Here is a 16,689-nt window from a genome sequence, read left to right on the forward strand (position 1 = left end):
TTCTATTAGTATTTTGCATTGATGAGTTTGAGCCATGCAATCCAATAGGCTCTAGAAAGAAAATTTACCAACTCTCTGGGGTATATTTTACCATAGCTGTTTTGCCACCCAGATTACGATCCATGATAAAGGCTGTGAACTTTTATGGCCTAGCATATCTCAATGATATCTCAATGATATTAAAAAAACTCATAGATTCCCTGGAAGCTTTAAACTCAGAAAAGTTGGAGATTCAAAAATCTTCTAGTAACATCATTAAATTCAATGTGTCACGCAGGCTGTTTGCTGCAGACAACTTGTCTGCGCATGGTATCCTCAGTTTTCATTCCCTTTTTAACCATGGGAAAGTTTCTAAGTACTGTGAGATAGACCAGGCAGATGAGATTTTGTGGACCATGCAGATGTGAAAATTATGAACCATTTAACAAATGTAAACCAAACAAGGCCAATAATATTGTAGCACAAGAGAAAGCTGGTTAAAACGCTAAAAACCTAAAACAGTAGACACCAGGAACTCTATTGTGTAAAGAAAATTTGAAATACTTAAAAATATGTATGAGGGATAGTTAGATACTACAAGCTAATAAATACTAGCTGGTCTGTGCAGGGAAAACTGATGTAAGAATTTTGAGCCGCTGTTTATTTTGCATTAAATCTCCAGCATATTGTACGACAGAATTAACCATGTAATACCATGATACTGCAAAGAAGCTTAGGAATGATTATTTGCTTGCCGTTTCAAACACCAATTTTCTAGCCCACTATTAATAGTTAGAATATATCATTCAATATACCATGCCACTGCTCGTTATACTTTTTATCACTTCCTTTTTGTTAACAGTGGATTGCATAGTTATTGTGTGTTATATTACATTTTTAATGAACTGCCCAACATCCCTTTGTTGTTTTCTTTTTTCCTAATACTAGTACTCCATACAGCAGCATTTATTGTATAGCTATGTCACATCATTCAATGAGCTACTCCTAAATGTTTTATTCATTTTTAATATTTTGAAAAATTTTACTTACATCATTTGGAGTACTTCATTGTATCTATGCTAAATACAGTTATGCATTTAATTAACACACAACCAAAGTTTGTAACAAAATGTGTGCACATTCTCCGCTTACTAGCACACAAAAGTTCATCCGATTTTTAAGATGACTGTATATAATAGGTACAAAATGTTTTATGTTTGTGCACCTAGTAAAAAGCTGTTTTCCAATAGAATATCCATTTTAGTTTGGCTGCTCCTACCGGCAATTATTCTTCTTCTTTTTTCTCTCCTTCTTTTTGTTCTTCTGCTTGTTCCTTCTACATTTTGCTATGAGGGAAGCCACTTCTGGAGTATTGCTGTTTAGACTAATTATTGATAAAGTGTCATTCTATACTGTTGTCTACTTTTCTATTTTCACTACTAAGCTTTGAAGTACATGTAGCTAAGAACCGTTGTAAGAAACTAGACATTAAATTAGCTGTAAATCAACAATTCAGTGGTAGGTTTTTGCATTGACTCTCACAAATAGTTTCTCAAATTCAGAAAAAATAGATTACAGCTGATTGTGTAAGCTATATTTTACTGACACCCTATATGCCATGTTTAATACACTCATACAACGACCAAACAGGAGTGAAGCGATTGTTCGGAAGTTTTTTGATAAATGCATGCATGCGCATAACTCACAAAAATTATTCGTCAACAGCCGTCGCAAACCCTCGTACCGAATTTCATCTACAAATCTATCGATTTTCAATGGAGTCCTTTAAGTATAATAACAATACAAAACGCATATAAACCTATTTAAATATGTTGCCAAGTCTTGGAAATTTGTAAGCAATATCCTAAACCTTACTCATCTGATTGGATAATACATAAATAGACAGATTAATTTGGCAAAAATCCCTATTAAAACTTTGACAAGCCTTTTTTAACCAAAATCAAAACCAAGAGACAGAGAATAGAACTATTAAGTTGTGCGCATTTTTCGAGAAAAAAGTGCACATTTAACCATTTTATTGTTTTGTCAAATTGCCGAAGATTTCTCTAACTAACATAGAAGTACTCAAAAGTGACCGTTTCTTTTTTGCAGAATTCAAAGTAACTGAAATTTTAAACACTTATAATGAATACTTTGGTATGCAAATTAAAGTCCAAATCAGTGAAAGTAAAGGAAATGAGGATGATATTTTTCTAACGGTTATTATAAGATTCTTATGATGTTTAATTATAAGAATAATTATTCGATTATATAAGATTTAATTTTAAGAATAGTCATTTGAATTTACAAGATTGAAGTATAATCATAGTGACCGATGTTGGGCAATATGCTACTGTTATTATTTTTTTCAAAATAAGTTTGTTAAATAGATTTTCTAAAAATTTAGATAAATATTACAACTTCTTGCTTTTGGTTGCTATGACGTTCTGAAATGTAACCAAAATTGTGCATTGGTTTTCTATTATTACTGTATTACTATATTAATAATATTGGTTATTCAAATAATATCAGTAAATTTTATTTTGAATATCGCATTTCTCTTATTGCAGGGAGACCTATTAGCATATAATATTTACCTTTCATTATTGCTGTTTGTTTTACATGTATATAATAACACCCAGTACATTACAGCTACCATTGCAGTTACCATTGCAGTTCTCCTATTGCACTGCTGCAGTGCCATTTGACTGCTAATATTGCATTTTTCAACCAGCAGTACCCTTTCTTTTTTTAATTATCACTTTGGTCGTGGGTTGTATGACAGGGGAGTTTCTAGTATATACATATGTATGAGAATATGATGCAACATTTGTAAGCATTTTATCGCGTTGCACACATACGCTTTTTATACCTTTAATTTAAGCATCTCAGGGTCAAAAGAATATTAAGCCACTCAATAAAACACGCTGATAAAAGGAACTTTAAAAAAGAATTAACTCTTGTACCAATAAGTGGAATATTAGCCAATCTTTAATTTTAGTGTTTTAGCATTAAACCTTTTTTGTGGGTAGGTATTGTAATCCACTAATTGCCAGCTAGTGTAGTTGGACTTGTAAATGTCTGAACATTTTTTTAATTTTCACTCTGAAAGGCAATGAACCACAGCAGCAGCAAAAGGCAAGGTCATGTTTTGCAGCTAATCTGTTGTTATATTACTAGTTCAATTTTAAAACTTGTTCAGTTCAGAGCCATCAAGCAGTCATCTTTTAAAGCAACTTGGTGCTCAGCACCATAGCTATTTGACCATAACTATCAGTCACTATGCTGCTATTATGGAGGCGATGCGCAAGCTTGAGCAAGTCCTTAAAATATTTACATTATTGAAATGGCAAAAATGCCAAAGTTAGACAAGTTTTGCAAGACACAAATATATATCAAATGCTTCATGCTTGCGAAGAATGAAAATTGCAGTTGTAAATTCTGCACATTAGAGTATCATGCAGACTATTATATTATAAACATTTCCATACTTCTGTAATTTGTGGCTCGAAAATGGCAGCTCAAATGTTTTAAATTTCAAAATGCTGTCAATCGTAAAAAGACTGTGTCGGTATTAATTGGCCTGCGAGATAGAAAATTCGCACAGCTATCTAGTTTTTTATCAAAGTGCTGGCTTTAAATGCACGTTGTGAAAATGCCTAATAAAACCCTTAACTGCAGGTGTCTCATGTTGCGCCCAACTCCAAATTTGCGTCAAATGTGTCATGGAAACAGAGAGTGTATTTAAAACTTTATATGTATGTTTGCACTAAGGCTTTTATGTCTACGCTTAATCAAGAAATTTGCTGCTTTATAATCAACATCAATATCAAAGTTTATTTATGTAATACTGGTTTCATGTTACTCACACTCTCATGTAGGTCATTAGCTTTATTACTTTCAATTTTACACAGATCTTATTTGATCACACAAACTTAAACTGAACTCCGTAATAAAAGTCTGATATATGCTGGGTTTAAAATTTCTCAACACTAACTAAGCAGAAGCTGCTGTGGGTAACTTCGTATCGGCACTTTATAAAAACTCTCACTATTTCTCATTGACTACTTGCTTTAGAGCCAACTGACATCAGGCCAACATATATATCAGTGAAAGGGTAAGATATGTTTTCTAAGGCTAATGATTTTGTTTATATGATGGCTTTCCATTAATTAAACTTTAAGTTTATTTAATGGAAAATCAAGTTGTCCATGTTTGATCAATAGTTTCGCATCTCTTTTGGTTTACCAACAATAGTTTCCTTTGATTGCTGTTTTTTCCTTCTTGATACAATTGTGTAAACAAGTTTCAATTTCAAAAACTGCAGCTAATTTTTAACCAAAACCAAGATAACAGACAGACTTGAATTTCATAAGCACATGAAAATTTTGGGAAGAGCGTGTTATCTGTTTGCTCATTTTAGTAGTATGTTTTGGAAGTTTACTTTTGGAAGTCCACCTTTGCGTTAAGGCAACATGTTGAAAAAGCTTTATTATCATGTCTGCAAACTTTTTGCATCATCAAGGTGAGTTCATAAATGTATCTAAATTGATATGCCACTGATGCGCGGAGCAATACAAACATGACTTTTCAGTTCTTCAGTATGTGGAATTTGCCAAAATTAATGGCGTACAAAGCCGTTATCATTAGGATGCATGAAGAGGCAATTTTTTACACTAAGATCATTTGAATAAATTGTTACAAGCAATTTTAACTTATAAACACTATCAAAAACTGACGGGTCAGTGCATTAGAAACTGATTCGAAGTATTATAGGCAAATTGATATCTTGCTTTTGAGAATCTAGAGTGTCTAATATTACATGAATAGCCAGATATTACACTACTCCACTACAAACAAGCTTAGGAATTACTATGCGTAACTGTGGACTGAGTAATACTGTAGCTCATTTTCCACAGTTAGACTACACCATTCAATGTAAAAGACACCAAAAAAGAGCCAAAGCACCTGTTTTATTTTATCACTCCTTTTTTATTAACAGCGAAAGGTATTGGAATGCTGTGTAGTTTTATCACATTATTTAATGAACAGCTCTTCTTACTTTTCATATCTACTTTTTTATTACTAGCTGTGCTTTGATTAACCACATATATTTTGTAGCTATGTTCCATCATTCCAAGAACTACCAAAAGACCTTATTTGCTTCGCTTAGGTTTTTTTCAGGGATTTCTTTATTATTATCAAACTTTTTTGTAGATATTCAAAGTGCAGTTCTGTACCTAAGTAACATTCTATGGAAGTTTGCAACAAAGGTGTGCACACTCTCCACTTACTTGCACCAAAGGTTATGTGAATTTCGGATAACTATTTACATAAAGCAAAAAGTGTTTACTATGCGTAAAAAAGATTTCATGTTTTTACACATAGTAAAAAGTCAATTTTGACTAATACGCTAGTCTTAAACTTTGCTTTTTACTAATGGGTTGACTCAATTTTATCAATCAATCATCAGACTAGAGAAGAATTTCTGCAGCCCTGGTGGTTAAACTCATTATTGATAAGGTGCTACAGTCTAAACTGTTTTCTGTTTTTATTATTGCTCAGCACCACTACTAAGTTTTGAAATAGTTAAAAATCTTGGTATTTCCAAACTACCCATTAAATTGGTTTTAAAGCTTTGATTGTGAAGTAGTTTATTGCATTGACTGCTACAAGCAGTATGTCGAATTCAGAAAAAGTTCAAGCTGATTGTGTAAGCTACTACTATTTCACAAAGGAAGAACTTAACGGAGTTGGAGCATGGTGAGATTAGTACTGAGGAAAGGAATGGGTTCACGGCAGTCCAAAAAAGACTCAAAATTTTTTACTGAAGCAACTAAAGCTTGCATCAAAGCACCCCATAATTTAGAATTGCATTAAGGAAATCTACTAGTTTTCTGAAAACCTGAACTTGTGTTAGTATTCATGGTTTAGTCTTTTAATGGTGTTTCATATCAACGCTGTATGTTTTATGTCCATGCCTTTTATGGTTCATTTGCCTTTCATGCTTAAATTGTTAGGATGAAGGATGACGTAATAGTAAGGTAGTAATGTCCTGCGTACATTTGTTAAAGCCTTTTTGTCTAATCCAACACAACCCTTGCTTACATCCAACTTAATAAAGCAAGCTTAGCAAGAGCTTACTAGTTGCAACATTTTAAGTTTGGTAAACTTTAGCAGCTTCATGTAACGGTGGTTTCTAAATATTATAAGCATTGCCTCAGAGGCTCTTAATCAAATAATTTTTTAAAAATGCAAAAAAGTCCACATTTTTTTAATGGTTACAAAGTTTACAACACAGAAACGGGTGTGTGTACTTGCTTGATAGATCATTTACCTATAATTTTCGGCTGTTGGTTCACAAAAGAACTAATATTTTATATCTTTTAACCATTATCTATATTGGTAAAAGAAACATTAGCAGTTCCAATACCTGAGAAAAATTTGGAGTTCTTCTAAAGTTTGAGTTAAAATATCAATGAGCAACCATTGAAATGTTAATATAATAAAAATGCTATAAAATCATTAGCTATTTAGCAGTTTTGCTTCTAGTATTGGAGAACAATTTCCAGTTTTAGAGAAACATTTTACTTACAAACTGTGTTGGGCTTTCACAAAACAGTATCAACTTTTAGTTGGCATTGCACGCCAGTAAAAAAATAGAAAAACTTGAAGTTAAGCAAAAGAAAACACTGTTCTATAAATTTACATACCAATTGAAAGACTCAGAGACAAGAGGTCATAATTTTCACAATCCATCTTAATGGCTAAAGTGTGAAAGGAATTGAATATAAGGCTCGGGTAAAATTAAAATGAACCAATGCTTTTGCACTCTCATCAGCCCTGATTTTAACCCGACTAATGGCTAAAGAATTTTCCATTTCAGTTAGCAAATTCTAAATACAGTTTTGTAATATTTGACCAATGTAAATTACATTAGTTTTCTAGCAATTATAAATTCTTGATCAACTTACTTGATCCTTGCTTCTCTTTAACGTTTCAATTTGGGAAATTCAAAGACTAATCATGTCATTTTATTGAACATTATAAGGTAATTTGTTTAGACCAAACACATTACAAATAATAAACGCTTATACTCACACACGCTTTTACTTTTATGAGTTTCACGATGCTGGCAAGAGGTTTAGAATCTTTGTGCTTTGCGTTGTTTATACAGAACAACTGAGAGAATCACTGCTAGTAACAAAACAAAAAAAAATGACAGGGTGTCAATCGTCAGCTGAATCTAAAAGTTTTCAAGGTTTCTTATCCGGGTAGTTGATGTAACTTCTTGATTTGCCATGCTTTTGCTCAGATTTGGAACTATCTAATCTGCAGTTGGGGCTTTAGGGCTTTTTTGTGTACAGTAGGTAGTAAGGTAACCTGAAACTTATTCTTCAATTTTCATGAGCGCTTATTATCTCGAGAAGATGTTTCAGCTATGCAAAAAAAAATGGTTATTCAGAATAAAACATATAAATGCAAATCATTAATTAGTCACTTTTTAGTTGAGTAGCTACCAAAAAAGCTAAAAAAATCAGGAAACGAAAAATTCTAGTCAGCTACTATCAGAGGCAAATAAATTTATCATAAAAATAAATATAAAACCATGATGAAAAGCAAAATAATGAAACCACTTTAATGATGTTTGAACTAATTCTAAAATATCATCGAATGTTATAACAACAGTAAGATTAGCTAAACACGGTATAACAATATGAATCAAATATAAAACTTTTTAATCAGAATAACCTAAAAAACTATTGAATATAACTAAGCAGTGGCTCTTCTATGCTATGACTGTGCTCTATGCTAATGACGATAATAATGTGGTGAGTAGTTTGAACTCTAAATTAATTTAGATACCACATATCGTCTTTTGACACATGCTTTGAAAATTGATCATGTACACGGTGATTATAGTTCCTAGGTTTAGATAAAAATGTTATTATAGTTTTTTTTCTTTTCTTACTTGGACAATCAGCATTTATATCATTTATTTTATATACCCACTTTGACAGGCAGCATTACATCTTTCCTCACTTCTAAACCCAACTTTTACTCCATCACATACCTCATTACAAGGTCAGTACTGTGCAAAGTGGATCAAATATTAACAGCCATCAGTAAGACTTATGTCCGTCTGACAATCAAGGTAGGTGTACTCTGACTGCTTACCAGTGTACTGCCAGGTACTCTTTGCTTGAGAGGGTTGGGTTAGGAGCGTTAAGATATAAAGAGAGAGAACCAACACTGACCTGTAAAATAATGCATGTGCATTTCATAATTCTCACTATTCTGTCTTCTGAACAGATTATTTCAAAACTGAAAAAATCGAAGGAAGTTACTTGCTTTTATATTAACACATGTAGCAGCGCAACTACAGCGTACACTGTGCATCTTTATTTAGGTATACCTGCATTTTAAAAGTTTATACTTATATGTAACTTATAACTTATCGAAACTTATATGAAGTTATGATAGATATCAGTTACACCCTGGTGTAGACCATTTATTGTAATAGGCGTATATATATACATATACAGTCAAACATGGATAACTCGTCCACGGATTGCTCGAACACATGGTTAAATCGAACATTTCCTTTGGTCCGCTCCCACGTAATGATAAATTGCTATAGATAACTCGAACTCAACACTGTTAATTCGAACTGTTTTTTTGCCCAACAGCTACCGAAACGGTTGTTTTCGCTTTAGAAAATCACTTTATTCAAAGCCATAGAGGTAAACTTCATCTTTTCGTAATTCATAAGCGTCGTTATTACCACCATCGGCAAAATATTTTTGTCAACGACTTTTCTAAAAGTTTGGTGAAATTTGATTTATACTGCGATACGATGAATAGCACGGGCTAGCCGGGTCTTGCGCTCAAGAATTTTCGCCACGCACATACAAAACAAAAATCGCATGTTGTTTTGTATGTGCATGGCAAAAATCCTTGAGTGCGTGACTCGGCTAGCCCGTGATGAATAGTTTTCCGACGTTGAATCCGTGTTGAATCAACGTCGGAATGTTGAATGTTTAAAACGTCTTAAAAAATGTTGTAATTAAACGTATACGTTGTCTGAGCTACAAAAAACTATTCATCGTTTGACCTAAACACAGAATACGTGTGTACATTCAATAAGTATCTATTAAAAAAGCGTGAGTGATATAGAATGTACCGTAAAACCTCGTAAAACTTCTAATTGAACTGCCTCGGAGTGTTGCTCTTAACGAATCCCAGGTAAAGTAAGGTAATCTGCATAAACTTCAAGAAAAAACGGCAAATTTGATCGTGGGTAAAACCCCAAAAGAAAAGAATGTCTTTTCTTTTGAGCATTTCAACAACGATCAAGTTTTGCCAATGTCAATCTGAAAAACGTCCTGGCAATAACATCACCTCAAACAACAAACCAATCTCAAGGGATAGAAAAATCTCTATACTTTTTCATGAAAGCGTTTTAAACTTTACATTAGAAGCATTTAATTTGAAACAAGCCATTTGTGCTTTTGATTTATATTATAGTTTGTATATGTACATGTATCTACTAATAAATAAGTGTAATATATGGACTTGTGACAGTGCTCTGATAACTTGAATGCTCTGATAATTCGAACACTTTTGCTCGGTCCCTTGAAGTTCGATTTATCCATGTTTGACTGTATATATATATACATATATATATATATGAAGTTAATTAAAAACTACAGGTTAAAATCATTACTACTATTAGTTTCATGCAATCGTGTTGCAATCTTCAGGTAGAACCTGAAGATTGCATTACGATTCTACCTGAAGATTGCAACACGAATGCATGAAACTAATAGTAGTAATGATTTTAACCTGTAGTTTTTAATAAAGTTCATACACAGCTCTAATTGACTCAATTATTGAGCACTTTACTTTACAGTGTAAACCACATATACTATACATATATATATATATATATATATATATATATATATATATATATATATATATATATATATATAGATGTATATATATACATGTATATATATAAATATATACGTATATCCCTTTTGTAGCATATGCATGTACATACGATATACGACGTATGATAAAAGCGATTAAATGATGAGGACTGTACAGTTCAATGGTTAAACGCTTGTTTTAAACCTTTCGGTTGCAATCTTTGTTAGTTTGAATTTATCAAGCAGGAAGTTTTTTGTTTTGAGATTTTCTAGCTATAACTTGTCATGATGATTCCTGGTCAGACGAGGACAACGGAAGACAATGACGGATTACGACAGATGGCAATTGTAATATTTTACATTTTGGTTTCCTGTTTTTTTGTGAGGTTTGATTTTTAAAACGGTCGAGGTTAACACTTTTCATATGTACAATTATATTATTTTGGCTAGGCATAGCTTCTACATTCTCTCTCCATTTAGTCAGACAAGTTACCACACAAAGACAGTCCAATATCTCATTTCCACATTTGTACTAGTATATATCGAGAGGTACCAGCATCATCATATTTAAAGTTTTGATAGACAGCTTCTGGTAAAACAGTAACCTTTTTATACAAACACTTTTATGCACAATTTTTTAATATTAATTTAACATGTCAAATTTTTAGTTCTGCTTTCTCAGTTTGTATTAATGATATCATTTCCAAGTTATTTTTTATTGTAATTATTGTAAAATAAACTTAATTTAATGATTACTTGCTTGTTGTATTACATTTGCATGCTTTTATAGTTGTTTTATTTTGTTTTATTTATTTGAACTGTACAAAATATTTTGCTATAATGCGAAATTTGAAAGTTACAGTTGTTTGGCAAAGTTTGAACACTTTACCAGTTGTTTTCAGTTTTTCTCCAAATTTGTTTGAATTTACCAAACAATTTGATTATGATATGAAGTTTAAATGTTTGAATAGTAACTGTCGTTATATGTTAAATACAAGTAAACTTGTTTCGCAAGTAAATTCATTACCCATGCAAGGTCGAGCATTAAGATGGTTAACTAATAAAAGGCTTTGTGTTCGTACGATCTGTTTATAAACATTGAAGCTTACCTTTTTAGTTTCATTGTAGCCTCGGTCCTGAAGATGAATTTTTGCATGTGTAAGCAAAACCGAATGCACGAGTGAATGCTTTTTGCTTATATGCTGCATGTAGGAGCTATTACCTTTCAGTAATCCAAAAGTATTGTAGAAGGAATGTGAATGGTCTTACTTTACTCGCTAAATCAAATAAAAGTGGTTTAGCAACAAATCATTCATTTTTAAACACTGGAATTTGCTAAAATGTTTGTGTTTGCTGCGTAACATTTGTTGGTAAGCAATAACAACATAGAATTTTATATGTCTGTAATATATTTTTATGTCAAAGTTCTTACCGTTTCTCCTATCGGGTTTCAATTTTTTACAAGTTTTTCTTAGCCTAATTACTGATTAGTGACTACATATTGGTTGGCACCTACTAGATGATTATCACATCCAAATTTAACTTCATTTTTGTTTAGTTTTTTCAAATAAGTGCACATACACAAGCTGAAAGATCACAAACTAGAGCACTAAACTAAATATCATTGCTACTCATAAGTCTTTGAGCTACCATATATTTCATCTAATTGGTTAGCTCTATAGAATAAAATTTGTGTTTTTTTTAGATTAAATTTACAACTCTTTAAATAGATATTGTGGTGAAAGATGAAAAAGTATTTACTACGCTGGTACAAATGGGTTTTGGAGGCAAACTTGAAGGAGTTGGCTGGGGACCACCTTTTCTTTAGACACAACTCGGCTGGACCTAACGGTTTGTGCGATACAAATGGTTTAAACCAGCAGGAGGGATTTCAACTCTTGTAAGAACAGTAACTATTTAGCTATCTCCTTATTGTTGCAATTTTTTACAAGCTTGATAATGACCAGAAATAATATTTCTCCTATGAGCAAACAATTTTGTCATAGTAATAATATCATGGGTCTCTTTCAAAAGCAAAACACTAACAGATTTATGTAAAAAAATAGCAAAATATCACATATGGATGTATATCAACTCTTGGTTTTAACTTCATTAATTTTGATATGGTTTTAACTGTTTTGCACTGAGACTGTTTTGTGCTCAAGCTTATTGCAAAGCTATTCATTTGCTTTGCCACCAACACTTCTGGCTGTGAGGCATTCCGATGCTATTGTTAATCACCGTCTTTTTTTATGAGTGTCTGTGTGCGTGTGTGGGTGCGGGGGTGCGTGAGTGTGAGGGTGTGTGGGTGTTTGGGTGTGTGTGTGTGGGTGCGTGGGTGTGTGGGTGCATGGGTATGTGGGAGTGTAAGAGTATGTGGGTGTGTATGTGTGTGAATGCGTGGTTTCGTGGGAGCGTGGGTGCGGGAGTGCATGGGTGCGTGAGTGCGTGGGTGCATGGGTGCGTAGGTGCGTGGGTGCATGGGTGCGTGCCTGTGTGTGTATGTGAGAGAGTGAGTGTGAGTGAGAGAGATAATGTTAGTGAGATAGAGATGAAAAGTGAGTGAGATAGTGAGAGTGTCTTTGAGATAGAGAGAGAGGGTGCGTGAGAGAGAGAGAGAGTGTGTGTGCGTGAGAGGAAGGGTATGAAGAAAATAAATAATCAAAATGGAAAAGAGAGAAAGTAGAGAGTGGCGAGAGAAAGTACAGGAAACTAATTGAGAGGAAAACGAAGTAAAAAAGATGGGGAGAAAAAGGAAAGGAGGGAGGAATGAGAAGATAAAACAGAGAGTTTAACAGAAAGCCAAGAGTGAGCTGATATCAATAACATATATTAGGGAGTAAAGTGGAGGGAGAAAAAATGAAAAGGGGAATAAACAATATGTACACCAGGCCTGCGAAGATGAGAAGTTTGTGTGGTATGTTTCTCAATTACTGATAGAAGCTATGAAGTACCAAAAGGTATTTAGCTTACATCTTATTTCTTTAGATTAGTGGCACACAAACGAAACTAATCTCTTCCTTTATTAGGTTAAAGCGTTTTGTACGCTGTGTAAACAATCAGTGTTAACTGATATCATAAAAATTTCCACAATATAAGCAAGAACCACTGGAAAATTCCATCGTTGACCAAGTACTTCATCAGGAACGCTTGTGCAATAGTCTTCTCAATCGCTGTTACAGGCTATTGAGTACCAAAAGCTATTATAAAAATATATTATTTGTTCATAGCAGTGACATGCAAATAGAAAGAGATTTTGCCTTTGTGTAGTTGTATATCATCTTAGTTTTTGAGGGTGAGTTAATACCATGTAAAATTCTCCAACATAAGAATGAGTCACTAAAAAATTCTACTTTTTACTAAGTATTTCACCAAAAAAATATTGTGCCATAGACATCTGAATCAAAGTAAGAATAATGAATCAAATTATGTTAAGAAACTAATCAACATCAATAAACTCAATCTGATAAGACTTTGTGTTCATTGAAAAATGCAACTTGTGTACAAAAGCTTTATAAGGAAAGCAAAGTTTCAGCTTCGCCAGGCCATTACGAGCACATATTTGACAACGTTTACCAAAGAATTTAAGTATATTTTGGTTAATAACCACTTTAAAATAAGCGTAAGTGAGAACAATACTATTGTTCATTTTGTATTTGCATTGTTCAAAATGTGATCTAAACAAACCTGTTTGCATAATATGTTATTAGAAAAATTAGACTTCGATTAATCAAAAAACGGTAAAAAGGCACCTTTGGTCACAGCTGTACAGGTTGCTTGAAAGATGCTTTGACTTTTAAAAGATGTATTTCAATTTAGATTCCATGCTTGTCGAAGATTTCTACTATAAAGTGTTTTTTATTTAGACCGCTACTGAACACATTGATTTCCACTACATAACTTGCTAAAATGCTATTACCTCTGGTACATGCTGGTCTACTAAAACCAGAGTATTACTGTTTAAATGTATTTACATAGTATCATAACCGGCTGATTGCATTTTAAAACTAAGTATTTTCTTTTTGAAGCCTGAAATAGGCTATTCCTTTACAGTTAACAGCAATAATAGTGTATAGTAGGTGTGAGTCCAGATAAGCATATGATCCTCTGAGATTGCTTATAGCATATCATCGATTTTAAATTATGCAACAAAAATCATTGATGTATTTCTTTGTAGTACATCGTCAGCTAAAAGGTTAACTACAATACTAGCTCAAAATCTAGCGTATATGTATGCATCTAAGTATGTAGGTGTGTGCATGTTTACAAAAGACCCCAGTCCAGGCACTCTGAGCAATGTGCAGTGCAGACTAATGCAAAACAATCCTTGTTTTAATGTCCATTGTTGCGCCAATTCTTTAAAACATATAAAACCACTCGTAGATTTAATGTTTCTCATTAAAAACTACCCAAAAAATGCAAAAACTTTAAGCTCAACATAACTAGTTTGTTAAACAGAGGTAACTAGGAGCTTTGCAGATATGACAGCTTTTGTCTATTCAAAGACATCTAGCCTATAACTAGCAAATTCTTCAGCATTTACGCAGTAAAATTTTTTATTGATACTGAGTTTGAAAGAGCAGGAATAGCAGATACTTTCAATGCGATATCAAGCTTGAAAGTAGCTAGAGCCAACCTTACACTGGTATTACCTAACCATGTCATATCATTTTCAATGAATATGTTAGTATCAAAAGGTTTCCAGTTTAGTTAGTCAAGCTTTAGTTATAAAAAACCCGCCAAAATATAGTTTGTTTTGTACATTTTCAGTAGCAATTTCTCCTTGTATTTGGTTTATTTTGCATGCTATAGATTTGGTATAGTGACCTTTTAATTCCCATACAAAGCATGTAGCATTATTTGCTGCATAAGCATTTTCCGTATTTTATGGCCTCCATCCACGATATAGAATTTTTTACTGTGCATTGAGGTCAATTTTTTGTTATTCTTGGTATTTTAAACTAGCCAAGTTTTAACTTGTTTTAAACATGCTGCTGGCGGCTGGAGTAATCCTTTGAAACACCGCTGAATGTTGCAGGAATTATTGGTTAGTGTTTTCAATGACCTTTCAGAAAACTAAATTTGCAATATAAATTATTTTAAGGCATTCAAATAGTTTATGTTTTTAATAGCTACAGATATTATACCATGAACCAGCTCATCTTTCATAGTTCCTAACGGCTTTCCGTCTCTGTTTGAGCTTTGGTCATAAACGTTTTACTGGATGAGCTCATTTGCATAACGTCTTTACTTGCTCAAAGCGTGAACATAATAATTTGATTGAACCACCAAAAGTTTTTAGTTTAGTAATTTTATTCATCAAATGTGAACTAAGAAATTTTGTTAACACTATCAGAGCAATTCTACTGAAGTATTATTTTTACTTTTTTATCTTCAACCATTTTCAAGTCATTTTCAGATGCTTCTAATCATTGTGATATAATTTTATTTTTATTCAGCAAACAATTTTAGACTACATGTATCTTTTAAAGCAAGAAAATGTGTAAATATATCACTTTTTAAGTCTCATATAAATTTTTATCGGTGAAAATTGTACAAAAATGCATAATAACTATTATCACTGGTTCAAACAAGCAAAAATACACACATAATACCTTTGATTTGGCCATTGTTTTGATTCCAACAAGTTGTTTTACTTCTGCAACAACAGTATAATGATTTACAACAATAATTAACATAGTTCAAACTTGCAAACAGCTGTAATCTTAAAGTTACTATCGGGAATAACTAAATATTTAAATATTGGCATTATTAAGTAACAATAATAGCTCTATATACAACACAGTAGCTAAGCTCCATATCCTCTGAAACCATGTTAGATAGATGTACAGGTACTTTAGTAAGTAGTTACTTTAGTTTAGGACAACACATTAAGTTCTATGAGCGTTAGCTTTAGCGAACCTGTCAGCGTAAGAGAATCTCATCAATTCCGGGATGTCATTTACTTTATATCTGGCTGGCATCATATTTGTCATGTTTATTACATTACAAATTAATAGTCTAATCATTAGCCCTGTTACCAGTTCAAAATAAAACTTGTTCACATTAGAGCCATTAGAGCCATACTTAATGGCTGTTTATTGCTCAATACCCATTTAACTATAGCTTATCACATACGGATTCATAGATGCATGTTCACACCAAGGTAATTATGTCAAGGCTAAATCTGCCAATTTGCTGCTTTTCTACAGTAATGGTATTGCTTTAAGTGTATTTAAATTACTCACATTTTCTTTAGTCTTTTTATTTTAATTGCTACTCATCATGTACAATATTTTACAGCATCAAACTAATTTAAACTTATTAATAAATGTCTGATTTTTACTGAGTTTTACTAGGTTACTGAGTTTTACTTTAAGTGAAGTTTTATTGGTTTTTGACATCTTTCAACATTTCTACTACGTGTACATTGATATAGCAGCTGTGCAGCCAAAATTTGTGTCTGGACTTTATTCAAACTCTCATCAGTTCTCATGGATTACAGATTTAAAGAAATCTTTCATCAGGTCAATAAAAATATGAGTGAACAAATGAAATATTTTCTCAAAAGTTGACTGCTTTGTTCATATAGAGACTTCCCATTAAATAAACTGGTATTTACAGTTCATCGATAGTTTCATATCTCTTATCAAATTAACAAAACATTTACCATTTAATGAAGTATATTGGTTTTTGCTGCAACTGTGTGAGCAAGTTTCACATTCAAAGACTGTGCAGCTAATTTAAAATTAACAGCTACAAAAGAGCTTTCGTG

The sequence above is a fragment of the Watersipora subatra genome, chromosome 5, assembly GCF_963576615.1.
Source record: "Watersipora subatra chromosome 5, tzWatSuba1.1, whole genome shotgun sequence".
Classification (NCBI taxonomy): domain Eukaryota; kingdom Metazoa; phylum Bryozoa; class Gymnolaemata; order Cheilostomatida; family Watersiporidae; genus Watersipora; species Watersipora subatra.